A 13,727-nucleotide genomic window follows, 5' to 3' on the forward strand; every position below is an offset into this window, starting at 1 on the left:
GCGCTGTGACATGCTGTGACATGCTACAACGTGGGATCTCTTTCAGGTGAATCAGGAAAGACAATTCAGAAAAAAAGGACCATGTTAGGTTTAACTGGCTCACTGCCCCTGGAATACATGGACTATCTGGATGTCTTCCAGAAGGAACAAGCTAACAAATTGACCTGGTGCTTGGATCCCAAATCCCCTGTAGTCGAATCTACGCCTTGACCGAGCAAGAGAATCTCCACTTACGAACATACCTCGATCAATATCTTGCAAATGGGGTTATTCGTCCATCCAAGTCAACCGTGGACTCACCCCTCTTCTTCGAGCCCAAGAATGAGGGGAATCTAAGGACTTGCATCGACTATCGTTCACTCAACCAGATAACAGTAAAAAAACAATATCCTTTACCACTCATCCCGGAACTCCCAGACCAAGTTAAGGATGCACAGATCTATACGAAATTGGACCTGTGGGGGCGTATCACCTAGTAAGAGTTAAAAAAGGGGACGAGTGGAAAACTTCTTTTCGCATGAAGTATGGCCTCTTTGAGTGCAGGTCATGACCTTTGGGCTTTGTAACATGTGCATTTCAGTTCTTCATGAACAACGTCCTCCGGGAACTGCTAGATGTCTGTGCCTGTCATGATGCCTACCCCCGGGCATCCAGACCAAGCCCATCAACCCCGGAAGCAGGCATCATGTTACCAGGAGCAAACCCAGCAACCCCTGTTAGGGGCTATCTGGGTACAGTCCTGGCGCCTATGGCGCCAGGCTCATATAGGACATCAGTAACGCTCACCGTGCCTGCAGTCAGCATCCAGCATCCTGCCACGCCCGCCTCGAGTCCAGAGCTCCTAGAAAGAAGGAAAAGAAGAAGAAAGGTTAGAACAAGAACATTACTGGATTTCTTACCTGATTTCAGATTCAGCGCATTTTCGAATCAGAAACAGACTTCATTTTAAACGTGTTGCATTGCCTGCAGCAGCGACGCGCCATACTCACCGTTCCTCGCAGCATCTCTACGATCCAGTGCTGTCTCCATCACCAGGTTGCCGCATTCCAGCACCTAAGGGGGACAAGAAAACAACAAGGTGAGCCAAGGGAACAAACAAGGACAATCTCTTGCCACCATATGCTTACCTGATTTTACTGCAGGAGGTATTATCCACCAGCACGCCAATTCTTCCTACGCCGCACCTGCAAGAAAGAGAAAGCAGCGAGCTAAACCTTGGCATCATTTACCGGACAGTGTTAGAAAACACAGACTCTTACCTGAACGCTTTCAGCTGCCACAAGACGATCTTCTTTTGGGTCTAAACTGCAAAAGAAACAAAGGAATTGGACAAGAGTGATTATTCAGACATTTTGAACTCTTTAGAACTATATACTTACGGCCTTTCACCCAGAGGTGTGGAGCCAAGATTTGTCCAGAACTCTTCCAATATCCTCAAGCCAGTGAAGTAACTGGCCATCAACGCGCCCCTGCATTCCTCGCAGGATGGAGAGCTCATCATACAAAACTATAAGGTGAGCTTTGTGAAAGGGAATGTCGGAAGTGATAAGTGGGGACGCAGTGAGGTGTTAATACTAAAATCCACGGGTGGATAATTCCCTTTCCCCGTCTTTAGGAGACTATTTCTACGGGTCAAGCAGACGAAGCTAGATGGGCCAGTCCAGTCAGTCATCTCTGCACTACGCATCACGTTGGCGGAGACCGTGGCAGTCCAGTTCCGCTCGACACCCCTGTGGGAGCCAGGTGAGCGTAGCAGTGCCCTAGTGTATATTGACAACATCTTGATATGCTCAGCCACCGAAAAGGACCATGTTGCCCATGTCCCCGCCATTTTGGAAAATCTTTGGCAACACCAGTTATAGTCATGTAAATGAGGTAGAATTCTTAGGTTTTATCCTTATGCCGCAGGGAGTTCGAATGGACACACGCAAGGTGGAATCCATCCTTAACCGGCCCTCACCAACATCCGTCAAAGGGGTCCAGAGCGTGCTGGCATTCCCTAATTTCTACCGTCGACTCATCCCAGGATTCTCCCAAATTGTCCACCCAATAACGTCTTTATTGCGAAAAAATAAGCGATTTAACTGGTCCAACGAAGCAGAAGAAGCCTTTCAGAAATTAAAAAAAAGAATTCACCATGGCGCCAATACTACAACACCCCAGGCCAGACCTCCCATATGTGGTTGATACAGATGCCTCCATCAATGCGATGGGAGCAGTTCTCTCACAACAAAACCTAGCCACAGGACAATTGCACCCAGTCACTTTCTGGTCACGCAAGTTCACCCCACCAGAATTAAATTACGCAGTCACCGATAAAGAACTGTTGGCAATCAAGGCAGCCTTCAAAGCCTAGAGACATTATCTAGTAGGTGCCCGTCATACGGTCACCGTGATAACAGATCATCGCAACCTACAGTATCTGAAAACTGCCCAGGCACAATCATCTCGTCAACTCAGGTGGGCGCTCTTCTTTGCCGAATACGATTTTGTGATCATGTATAGACCAGGGGTGCGTAATGGTAAGGCTGACGCCCTATCTCATATGGGTGACGGAGAAGACGCTTACGCTACACAAGACCCTGTAGCTATCATCCCAGAGGAAAAAGTTTTAGGAACACTTGCAGCACCTTCAGCCTTGGACGATCTGAAGACTGAACTTCAAGGTAGTATGAACAAGGAGACGCAACAAGAGTGGATAACAAAAGGGAAGGAACACACCGTTATTGAGGGGTTACCCTATTATCAGCAGCGCCTCTACATCCAGAATAAGCATCTGCAAACTCAAATAATTACCAGCTACCACGATTCCCTGGTCGAAGGACATCCTGGTATAAATAAAACCCTAGCCAAGATAAAGAAGAGGATTTGGTGGCCGACTTGGCGTAGAGACATCGTTCAGTTTAGGATCGGACAATCGGATCCGATGCACACCCTCGAAAGCAACCGTGAAGAAGATTCCAGACCAAGTAATATATTCAGACTGTTTACAAATCTTTGGGCACATGCAACCAACTTGTCCAAAAAACGGGACGGTTATAGGAAACTCTATCCAACACTAGAGGACAGCCTAAACAAGGCAATCCCAAGACATCTTCAATTAGCGCCATTTTATGTTACAAATCCCTCCTGAAGATCCTTGCCAACACAAGCAGGGTGAAACACGTGTAGAGGGTGAACCTTACTTAGAAGGTAGAGGGTGAACCTGATAACCCTCTCAACAATCGAGAAGATCGATACAATCTTACCAAACCACTTACCTATAGAAAAGAGGAGCCACTAAAAATTGAACAGCAAAGAGGAATTTGCAAATACAAACAAAAGCTCCTTTTTGTCAAAAGTGGAAACTATGATTTATTCTTTTCCAAAAATTTTTCTTGTCATGTACGTTCAAAAAGACCACATGAAATAATGTATTGAACAATTTGTGCAACATATAAAATGTATTTTTGGAGCGCAGAAGTGGAAGTCTTGTGATTATTTTCAGGGAGTCTATTCTTGACATTGGGCAGCCGCAATGTCCCAAGTTCCACATGGAGCAAACAAATAGCACAATACCAGTGCAGCCATTTCTTACAAAAAAGCACCAAGGTAGCTCGCAACAGCTGTTCAGGCTGAACGCACTCTCATAATTCATCGTTCAGTTTATCTCAACCTGTGGAGTTTGTGCGAAGTACAAATCTCAAAAACAAAAACCTGCGGGTCTCCTGCATCCGTTAGCAGTGTCTCCTACTCCATGGCACACTTTATCGTTAGACTTCATCACGGATCTCCCATCCTGTAATGGCTAAAATACTATTTTGGTAGTAGTGGATCTGTGCTCAAAAATCACCCCTTTTATCCCACTGAAAGGCCTACCAACTGCCTCAACCCTGGCCAAGGTATTTCTTGAACACGTCGTCAAGTTACATGGATTCCCGTCAGTCCTGGTATCAGATAGAGGGAATCAGTTTGCCTCCAAATTTTGGAGAAGTTGCAAACTCGCTAAAATTGACCACAGCTATCCACAAGCCACCATCCACTGATGGGCAAACTGAATGAACTAATCAAACACTGGAGCAATACTTGGAATGCATGCTACACCAAACCGAAGACACCTGGAAAGATGTGCTCTGGCTAGCCGAATACGCATATAACAATTCCACCCATTCCAGCACGGGACAAAGTCCCTTCTATGTGGTATACGGAAGACACCCACGCACATCTGTTTTTATCCACTGGAAGCATTAGACATGACAGCAGTAGCTAATCTGCACATGACCATCACTCGAGTTCTTAAGGAAGCCACTGAACATCTAGCTAAAGCCAAAAACAGACAAAAGAAATGTGCAGACCAACAAAGGAAGCACCTTCTTACAAGATCAGAGATGCAGTATGGTTGGCATCCAAAAACGTCCCTATAAAAGGACCCTGAACACTCTGTCCAAGGTATTTAGGTCCAAACACCATTAAGGCAGTGGTCAATCCTGTTGCCATGAAATTAGACCTACCACCCAACATGCAGATCCATCAGTGTTCCACGTCTCCCTTCTGAAAACAGTCTAATTCGGCACACGGATTAACACACCATCAAAACCAGTAATCGTAAACAATGGGGGAACCTTTACATTGGCTCCCTATCCCTGCTTGGATTCATTTCAAAACAGCCAACCTATTGCATAAATGCCTCTCTGGCAAGGCGCTGGCGTACCTGAAGGCCCACATTAGCTTATACGAACCCAAACGTACTCTACGTTCCCCCAATCTTGGACTGACTAATACACATACGTTCAGAAGGACTAGGGGTCTAGGATGGGCTTTCCCCATGCTGGCAGCATAGGTATGGAACTCCCTGTCAAGCTCCCTGCGCCTGGATAACAATGTGAAAACCTTTCTCTCATCAGTGAAAACCGTACTTTTCAAATAGTATCTTAGTATTCTTCCAATGGTGACTCAGTCGTTTGACCATGAGTGAATCTTTCCTGGTGTCCTGTTCTATATGTTCGTCCACTTGTGTTTTTGTGTGCCCAGATGCCTGCGGGTCCCCGGTGCGTTATAAATAAATACAAATACAAATAAATATGTGCTGAAGCAACATTGTGAGTGCCTGCACTGCCTTTCGGAGAGCTCCCAGAGGTTTCACTGTGGGCAGTGATCAGGACCCAATCCAGAGTCTTTGGTCTGGATTTCAGGCCAGGATTAATGCACAATGTCATTTTAGAGTGCTCTCAGCTGTGCATTTGGGTAATCCCCAGCATGCAACATCGCACTCAACTTGTTGACCTTCATGAAATGTATATGCAACTACTGTGTGATAGAGCTCAATTCCTCAATTAACATGTAGCTTTACCAAACTCAGATCTGTGATCGACAGCTGGGTTCCTCTTATGAACTCTGTGTTTTTTTTAGCTGCCCCAATCCCGTGGACTGGGACATTGTGGAGCAATGTACAGATTGTGTAGGAGACAGTGTATGGTCTCTAGGACCCACCTCCCCCCCACATTTCTCACCAACGTGAGGCTTATGACTCACCCGCAGCCATCTATGCACCTGGGCCCGGGATGTGGGATGGCTGAGGGCCGACGCATGGGACTGCACGGCTCACCCTGTAGCATGATACAGACTCCATTTTGTAATACACCTAGACTCCATTTTGATCATAACAATTTAGGCCTCAGTAGCACATGCAGCCTGTAGGGCTGCAGCTCTCTCCACCCGACCGCGCACAGCGAACCAGCACTTCCCTCATTCTTCTCCCCACAGCGACTCAGCTGAAGGCCTGTTCTCACGGGAGACTAGGTGCGAACAAGCTACATTACAAACACTGTATCTTTCACCTTCCGCAGTACATCATTGACCTGAGGATGACCAGACCAAAAGCTGGGGCTGAGAGAAACAAAGCTGCCTCTATAAAACATGTCCTGTCTTCTCGCAGACCCCTGCATCTATAATATATGTTGTGAATAACCCCCAAACCTGTTCCCCGTTTGAAGTGCCAGACATGTATGTTAAGCCTGTATGCCACCCAGTTTTACCCATGCTGCTAAGCTATCTGTAAGGAGGATCGAATAGCCTCAAGTCCAAAAGATTGAATTTTCATATTAAAATGAGACGACCCTCTCCCATCCTAGAACACCCACATGTGAAGTTATAAAATATCTGTATATTCGAACTTGCCATTACTAATGAAGGGTTATTGTTGCTGTACAATATTTAAAAGCAATGTGTGATATCCCTATGTACAATATGATGTCCCAAAAATACACAAGTTCATAAGTAGGGAATGAAGCGTTGCAATATCTACAGGTTTTTTAAGGTTATATGTAGCGCCCTTATTAATAAAATGTCGGTTGAAGTATTTGTTTAACCTTTAAGTATTTACACAAGTCAGATTATAAGTAGAATGTTGTAGACTCTTGCCTATGCTAATGCATACGCCAACCTCGTTCTACCTCATGTTTTAATGCTAGCTTTCCTATGTGTCCCGCACCCAGATGTAAAACCTTAGCCCTGTGAATGATGTGATGCTAACAAAACCTTTATTGATTTTGTAAACATGAAATACGAAAATGTGTAATACATATACAGGGTAATTCATAGAATTTCGGAGAAAAGTGTCGCAAGCGGCTGGCGCAGAGTGTCCGCGTGCGATTGTCTGCGCCAGGCACGTGCGCTTAAACCGATTTCCGCGCACAGCGTATTCATGGATTTTAGGCTCCCAAACCAGCCGTGGCGCAGAGTATCGCAGCGACCCTGCAGCAGCGCCAGTAACGCCCCCAAGAACGCCCTCGCGCAAGGAAAAGCCATCAAAATCGCAAAATCATCGCAAAGGGCTGCGATAACCCTGGACCAGTTTACAGGGCTGCCAAACAAGGAACGCAAAGCGGGTAACGTGCATATCAGGGATACGCGTGAAGTTACACACGCGATTAGCCAGGGTACGTGTATTACAGGGGTACGCGGGAAGTTTAACACGCGATTGGCCAGGGTACGTGTATTACAGGGGTACGCGTGAAGTTTTACACGCGATTAGCCAGGGCATGTGTATCACAGGGGTACGCAGGAATTATCACACGCGATTTGGCTGGGTACGTGTATTACAGGGGTACACGGGAAGTTTTACATGCGATTCCGCTGGGTACGTGTATTACAGGGGTGCGCGGGAATTCTCACATGCGATTTGGCCAGGTACGTGTATTACAGGGGTGCGCGGGAATTATCACACGCGATTTGGCATGGTGCGTGTATTACAGGGGTGCGTGGGAAGTTACACACGCGATTAGGCTGGGTGGGTCCTCACAGGTGTTCCCTGTACACCCTCCACGGCCCCTGGGGACTACCCTGCACACCTGCTCATGTCCCCCTTCACCCCCACCCCCCAGCAGTGCTGGGGCAGCCTCCACCAGGCCCCCACGCATGTCTTCCACCACCCCCACCCCCCAGCCACCAGGGGCACCCTCCACCAGGCCCCCACCCATGTCTCCCACCACCCCCACCCCCCCAGCAGTGCAGGGGCACCCTCCACCAGGCCCCCACTCATGTCTACCACCACCCCCACCCCCCAGCCACCAGGGGCACCCTCCACCAGGCCCCCACTCATGTCTCCCACCACCCCCACCCCCCAGCAGTGCAGGGGCACCCTCCACCAGGCCCCCACCCATGTCTCCCACCACCCCCACCCCCCAGCAGTGCAGGGGCAGCGTCCACCAGGCCCCCACTCATGTCCCCTATCACCCCCACCCCCCCACCACCAGGGGCAGCCTCCACCAGGCCCCACCCATGTCTCCCACCACCCCCACCCCCCAGCCACCAGGGGCACCCTCCACCAGGCCCCCACCCATGTCTCCCACCACCACCACCCCCCCAGCAGTGCAGGGGCACCCTCCACCAGGCCCCCACCCATGTCTCCCACCACCCCCATCCCCAGCAGTGCAGGGGCACCCTCCACCAGGCCCCCACTCATGTCTCCCACCACCCCCACCCCCCAACATCCAGGGGCACCCTCCACCAGGCCCCCACTCATGTCTCCCACCACCCCTACCCCCCAGCCACCAGGGGCACCCTCCACCAGGCCCCCACTCATGTCTCCCACCACCCCCACCCCCCAGCTGTGCAGGGGCACCCTCCACCAGGCCCCCACTCATGTCTCCCACCACCCCCACCCCCCAGTCACCAGGGGCACCCTCCACCAGGCCCCCACTCATGTCTCCCACCACCCCCACCCCCCAGCAGTGCAGGGGCACCCTCCACCAGGCCCCCACCCATGTCTCCCACCACCCCCACCCCCCAGCAGTGCAGGGGCAGCGTCCACCAGGCCCCCACTCATGTCCCCTATCACCCCCACCCCCCCACCACCAGGGGCAGCCTCCACCAGGCCCCACCCATGTCTCCCACCACCCCCACCCCCCAGCCACCAGGGGCACCCTCCACCAGGCCCCCACCCATGTCTCCCACCACCCCCACCCCCCAGCCACCAGGGGCACCCTCCACCAGGCCCCCACTCATGTCTCCCACCACCCCCACCCCCCAGCAGTGCAGGGGCACCCTCCACCAGGCCTCCACCCATGTCTCCCACCACCCCCACCCCCCAGCAGTGCAGGGGCAGCCTCCACCAGGCCCCCACTCATGTCCCCTATCGCCCCCACTCCCCTGCCACCAGGGGCAGCCTCCACCAGGCCCCCACCCATGTCTCCCACCAGCCCCACCCCCCAGCCACCAGGGGCACCCTCCACCAGGCCCCCACCCATGTCTCCCACCACCCCCACCCCCCAGCCACCAGGGGCACCCTCCACCAGGCCCCCACCCATGTCTCCCACCACCCCCACCCCCCAGCAGTGCAGAGGCAGCCTCCACCAGGCCCCCACTCATGTCTACCACCACCCCCCAGCCACCAGGGGCAGCCTCCACCAGGCCCCCACTCATGTCTCCCACCACCCCCACCCCCCAGCCACCAGGGGCACCCTCCACCAGGCCCCCACTCATGTCTCCCACCACCCCCACCCCCCAGCAGTCCAGGGGCAGCCTCCACCAGGCCCCCACTCATGTCTACCACCACCCCCACCCCCCAGCCACCAGGGGCACCCTCCACCAGGCCCCCACTCATGTCTCCCACCACCCCCACCCCCCAGCAGTGCAGGGGCAGCCTCCACCAGGCCCCCACTCATGTCTCCCACCACCCCCACCCCCCAGCCATCAGGGGCAGCCTCCACCAAGCCCCCACTCATGTCCCCTATCACCCCCACCCCCCCGCCACCAGGGGCAGCCTCCACCAGGCCCCCACCCATGTCTCCCACCACCCCCTCCCCCCAGCCACCAGGGGCAGCCTCCACCAGGCCCCCACTCATGTCTCCCACCGCCCCCACCCCCCCAGAAATGCAGGGGCAGCCTCCACCAGGCCCCCACTCATGTCTCCCACCACCCCCACACCCCAGCAGTGCAGGGGCAGCCTCCACCAGGCCCCCACTCATGTCCCCTATCACCCCCACCCCCCCGCCACCAGGGGCAGCCTCCACCAGGCCCCCACCCATGTCTCCCACCACCCCCACCCCCCAGCCACCAGGGGCACCCTCCAACAGGCCCCCACCCATGTCTCCCACCACCCCCACCCCCCAGCCACCAGGGGCACCCTCCACCAGGCCCCCACCCATGTCTCCCACCACCCCCACCCCCCAGCAGTGCAGGGGCAGCCTCCACCAGGCCCCCACTCATGTCTCCCACCACCCCCACCCCCCAGCCACCAGGGGCACCCTCCACCAGGCCCCCACTCATGTCTCCCACCACCCCCACCCCCCAGCAGTGCAGGGGCAGCCTCCACCAGGCCCCCACTCATGTCTACCACCACCCCCACCCCCAGCCACCAGGGGCACCCTCCACCAGGCCCCCACTCATGTCTCCCACCACCCCCACCCCCCAGTAGTGCAGGGGCAGCCTCCACCAGGCCCCCACTCATGTCTCCCACCACCCCCACCCCCCAGCCACCAGGGGCAGCCTCCACCAGGCCCCCACTCATGTCCCCTATCACCCCCACCCCCCACGCCACCAGGAGCAGCCTCCACCAGGCCCCCACCCATGTCTCCCACCACCCCCTCCCCCCAGCCACCAGGGGCAGCCTCCACCAGGCCCCCACTCATGTCTCCCACCACCCCCACCCCCCCAGCAGTGCAGGGGCAGCCTCCACCAGGCCTCCACCCATGTCTCCCACCACCCCCACCCCCCAGCAGTGCAGGGGCAGCCTCCACCAGGCCCCCACTCATGTCCCCTATCGCCCCCACTCCCCTGCCACCAGGGGCAGCCTCCACCAGGCCCCCACCCATGTCTCCCACCAGCCCCACCCCCCAGCCACCAGGGGCACCCTCCACCAGGCCCCCACCCATGTCTCCCACCACCCCCACCCCCCAGCCACCAGGGGCACCCTCCACCAGGCCCCCACCCATGTCTCCCACCACCCCCACCCCCCAGCAGTGCAGAGGCAGCCTCCACCAGGCCCCCACTCATGTCTACCACCACCCCCCAGCCACCAGGGGCAGCCTCCACCAGGCCCCCACTCATGTCTCCCACCACCCCCACCCCCCAGCCACCAGGGGCACCCTCCACCAGGCCCCCACTCATGTCTCCCACCACCCCCACCCCCCAGCAGTCCAGGGGCAGCCTCCACCAGGCCCCCACTCATGTCTACCACCACCCCCACCCCCCAGCCACCAGGGGCACCCTCCACCAGGCCCCCACTCATGTCTCCCACCACCCCCACCCCCCAGCAGTGCAGGGGCAGCCTCCACCAGGCCCCCACTCATGTCTCCCACCACCCCCACCCCCCAGCCATCAGGGGCAGCCTCCACCAAGCCCCCACTCATGTCCCCTATCACCCCCACCCCCCCGCCACCAGGGGCAGCCTCCACCAGGCCCCCACCCATGTCTCCCACCACCCCCTCCCCCCAGCCACCAGGGGCAGCCTCCACCAGGCCCCCACTCATGTCTCCCACCGCCCCCACCCCCCCAGAAATGCAGGGGCAGCCTCCACCAGGCCCCCACTCATGTCTCCCACCACCCCCACACCCCAGCAGTGCAGGGGCAGCCTCCACCAGGCCCCCACTCATGTCCCCTATCACCCCCACCCCCCGCCACCAGGGGCAGCCTCCACCAGGCCCCCACCCATGTCTCCCACCACCCCCACCCCCCAGCCACCAGGGGCACCCTCCAACAGGCCCCCACCCATGTCTCCCACCACCCCCACCCCCCAGCCACCAGGGGCACCCTCCACCAGGCCCCCACCCATGTCTCCCACCACCCCCACCCCCCAGCAGTGCAGGGGCAGCCTCCACCAGGCCCCCACTCATGTCTCCCACCACCCCCACCCCCCAGCCACCAGGGGCACCCTCCACCAGGCCCCCACTCATGTCTCCCACCACCCCCACCCCCCAGCAGTGCAGGGGCAGCCTCCACCAGGCCCCCACTCATGTCTACCACCACCCCCACCCCCAGCCACCAGGGGCACCCTCCACCAGGCCCCCACTCATGTCTCCCACCACCCCCACCCCCCAGTAGTGCAGGGGCAGCCTCCACCAGGCCCCCACTCATGTCTCCCACCACCCCCACCCCCCAGCCACCAGGGGCAGCCTCCACCAGGCCCCCACTCATGTCCCCTATCACCCCCACCCCCCACGCCACCAGGAGCAGCCTCCACCAGGCCCCCACCCATGTCTCCCACCACCCCCTCCCCCCAGCCACCAGGGGCAGCCTCCACCAGGCCCCCACTCATGTCTCCCACCACCCCCACCCCCCCAGCAGTGCAGGGGCAGCCTCCACCAGGGCCCCACTCATGTCTCCCACCACCCCCACCCCCCAGCAGTGCAGGGGCAGCCTCCACCAGGCCCCCACTCATGTCCCCTATCACCCCCACCCCCCGCCACCAGGGGCAGCCTCCACCAGGCCCCCACCCATGTCTCCCACCACCCCCACCCCCCAGCCACCAGGGGCACCCTCCACCAGGCCCCCACCCATGTCTCCCACCACCCCCACCCCCCAGCCACCAGGGGCACCCTCCACCAGGCCCCCACCCATGTCTCCCACCACCCCCACCCCCCAGCAGTGCAGAGGCAGCCTCCACCAGGCCCCCACTCATGTCTCCCACCACCCCCACCCCCCAGCCACCAGGGGCACCCTCCACCAGGCCCCCACTCATGTCTCCCACCACCCCCACCCCCCAGCAGTGCAGGGGCAGCCTCCACCAGGCCCCCACTCATGTCTACCACCACCCCCACCCCCCAGCCACCAGGGGCACCCTCCACCAGGCCCCCACTCATGTCTCCCACCACCCCCACCCCCCAGCAGTGCAGGGCCAGCCTCCACCAGGCCCCCTCTCATGTCTCCCACCACCCCCACCCCCCAGCCACCAGGGGCAGGCTCCACCAGGCCCCCACTCATGTCCCCTATCACCCCCACCCCCCGCCACCAGGGGCAGCCTCCACCAGGCCCCCACCCATGTCTCCCAATACCCCCACCCCCCAGCCACCAGGGGCAGCCTCCACCAGGCCCCCACTCATGTCTCCCACCACCCCCACCCCCCAGCAGTGCAGGGGCAGCCTCCACCAGGCCCCCACTCATGTCCCCCTGCCCACAGGCCCTGACAATCCTCAAGCATGTGCCTCATGGCCAGCCACCACAGCCCAAAGACACAACCAAGTATTACATGTGCCCATGATACTACTCCAATGGAAACAATGTAAATCAACACATGTGTCTCACACACACACAATGGTTGCAAGGGAACCTGAAAACCCATATCATGACATGCATGAAAACAATGAGATGAAACCACACATTGAAGAATGAAAAAATCAAAATAATGTATTAAAAACAACAGCATTGGCTATCAAAATCAACCAAAATACACAAGTAAAATAATCAAAAAATTAAGCAGGCTGTCTCTTTTCAAAATGAAATCAATAAATGACAATACGAAAAAATATCTTCCAAAAGTTCAAGTCCATGAAAAGTAAATGAAGGTAAAAAAGAAATAGAAAACCATTGCTCCATGGCAAAAAATATTCATAGTTAAAAAAATATCCAAATCCAAAGTCCAACTATGTACAACTATGTACAAAGTATTCAGGGTCCATCATCCCAAGAGAAGAAATTAAACCTACCAAAAAACCTAAAATGGAACTATATACAAAAGGTGGAGCAGTGTCCGTCGACTCCAAAGAAAAATAAACTGCAAAGGAAACCTATACTAAATAACTATATACAATTGCGGCGGGCCAGTCCAGCGGCTCACTTAGTGGTGTTCCGGGCCAGGGCATCATCAAACTCCTCGTCTATGTCCCGGAGGCGGTCCTGTTCCATGGCCCCGTGGGTCCGCAGGGACGCCGACATGTTCACCTCCAACTCCCTGCAGATTGCCTCGAGGCACTCGGCCCGCCTCAGGGCCCTCCGCATGGAGTTCTCCGCCCTGACCATCGTGAGCCGCGCCTCTTCTGCCTGCCGCCGCTCCGCATCTATGGCGTGGCCCAACCGCTGCCACACGGAAGACACTTCCCGTCCAGGGTCCTCCTGCCCTCCGGCCGATGCCTGCCCCTCCGATGTTGAAGGCCCCGAGCTATCATGGCTCCCACCTACAGCCTCCTGCTGCTGCAGCTGCTGCTGTCCATGTGCCCTGTCAGATGGTGCCTGCACATCCTCCTCCAGCTGGGGTGCAGTCGTTGACGTGGCCACCCCTGCTGGACGTCCGACTCCCGATTGTGGCAGGGATC

Source organism: Ambystoma mexicanum, chromosome 3p (genome assembly GCF_040938575.1).
Source record: "Ambystoma mexicanum isolate Mex_15411 chromosome 3p, UKY_AmexF1_1, whole genome shotgun sequence".
In the NCBI taxonomy this organism is placed as follows: domain Eukaryota; kingdom Metazoa; phylum Chordata; class Amphibia; order Caudata; family Ambystomatidae; genus Ambystoma; species Ambystoma mexicanum.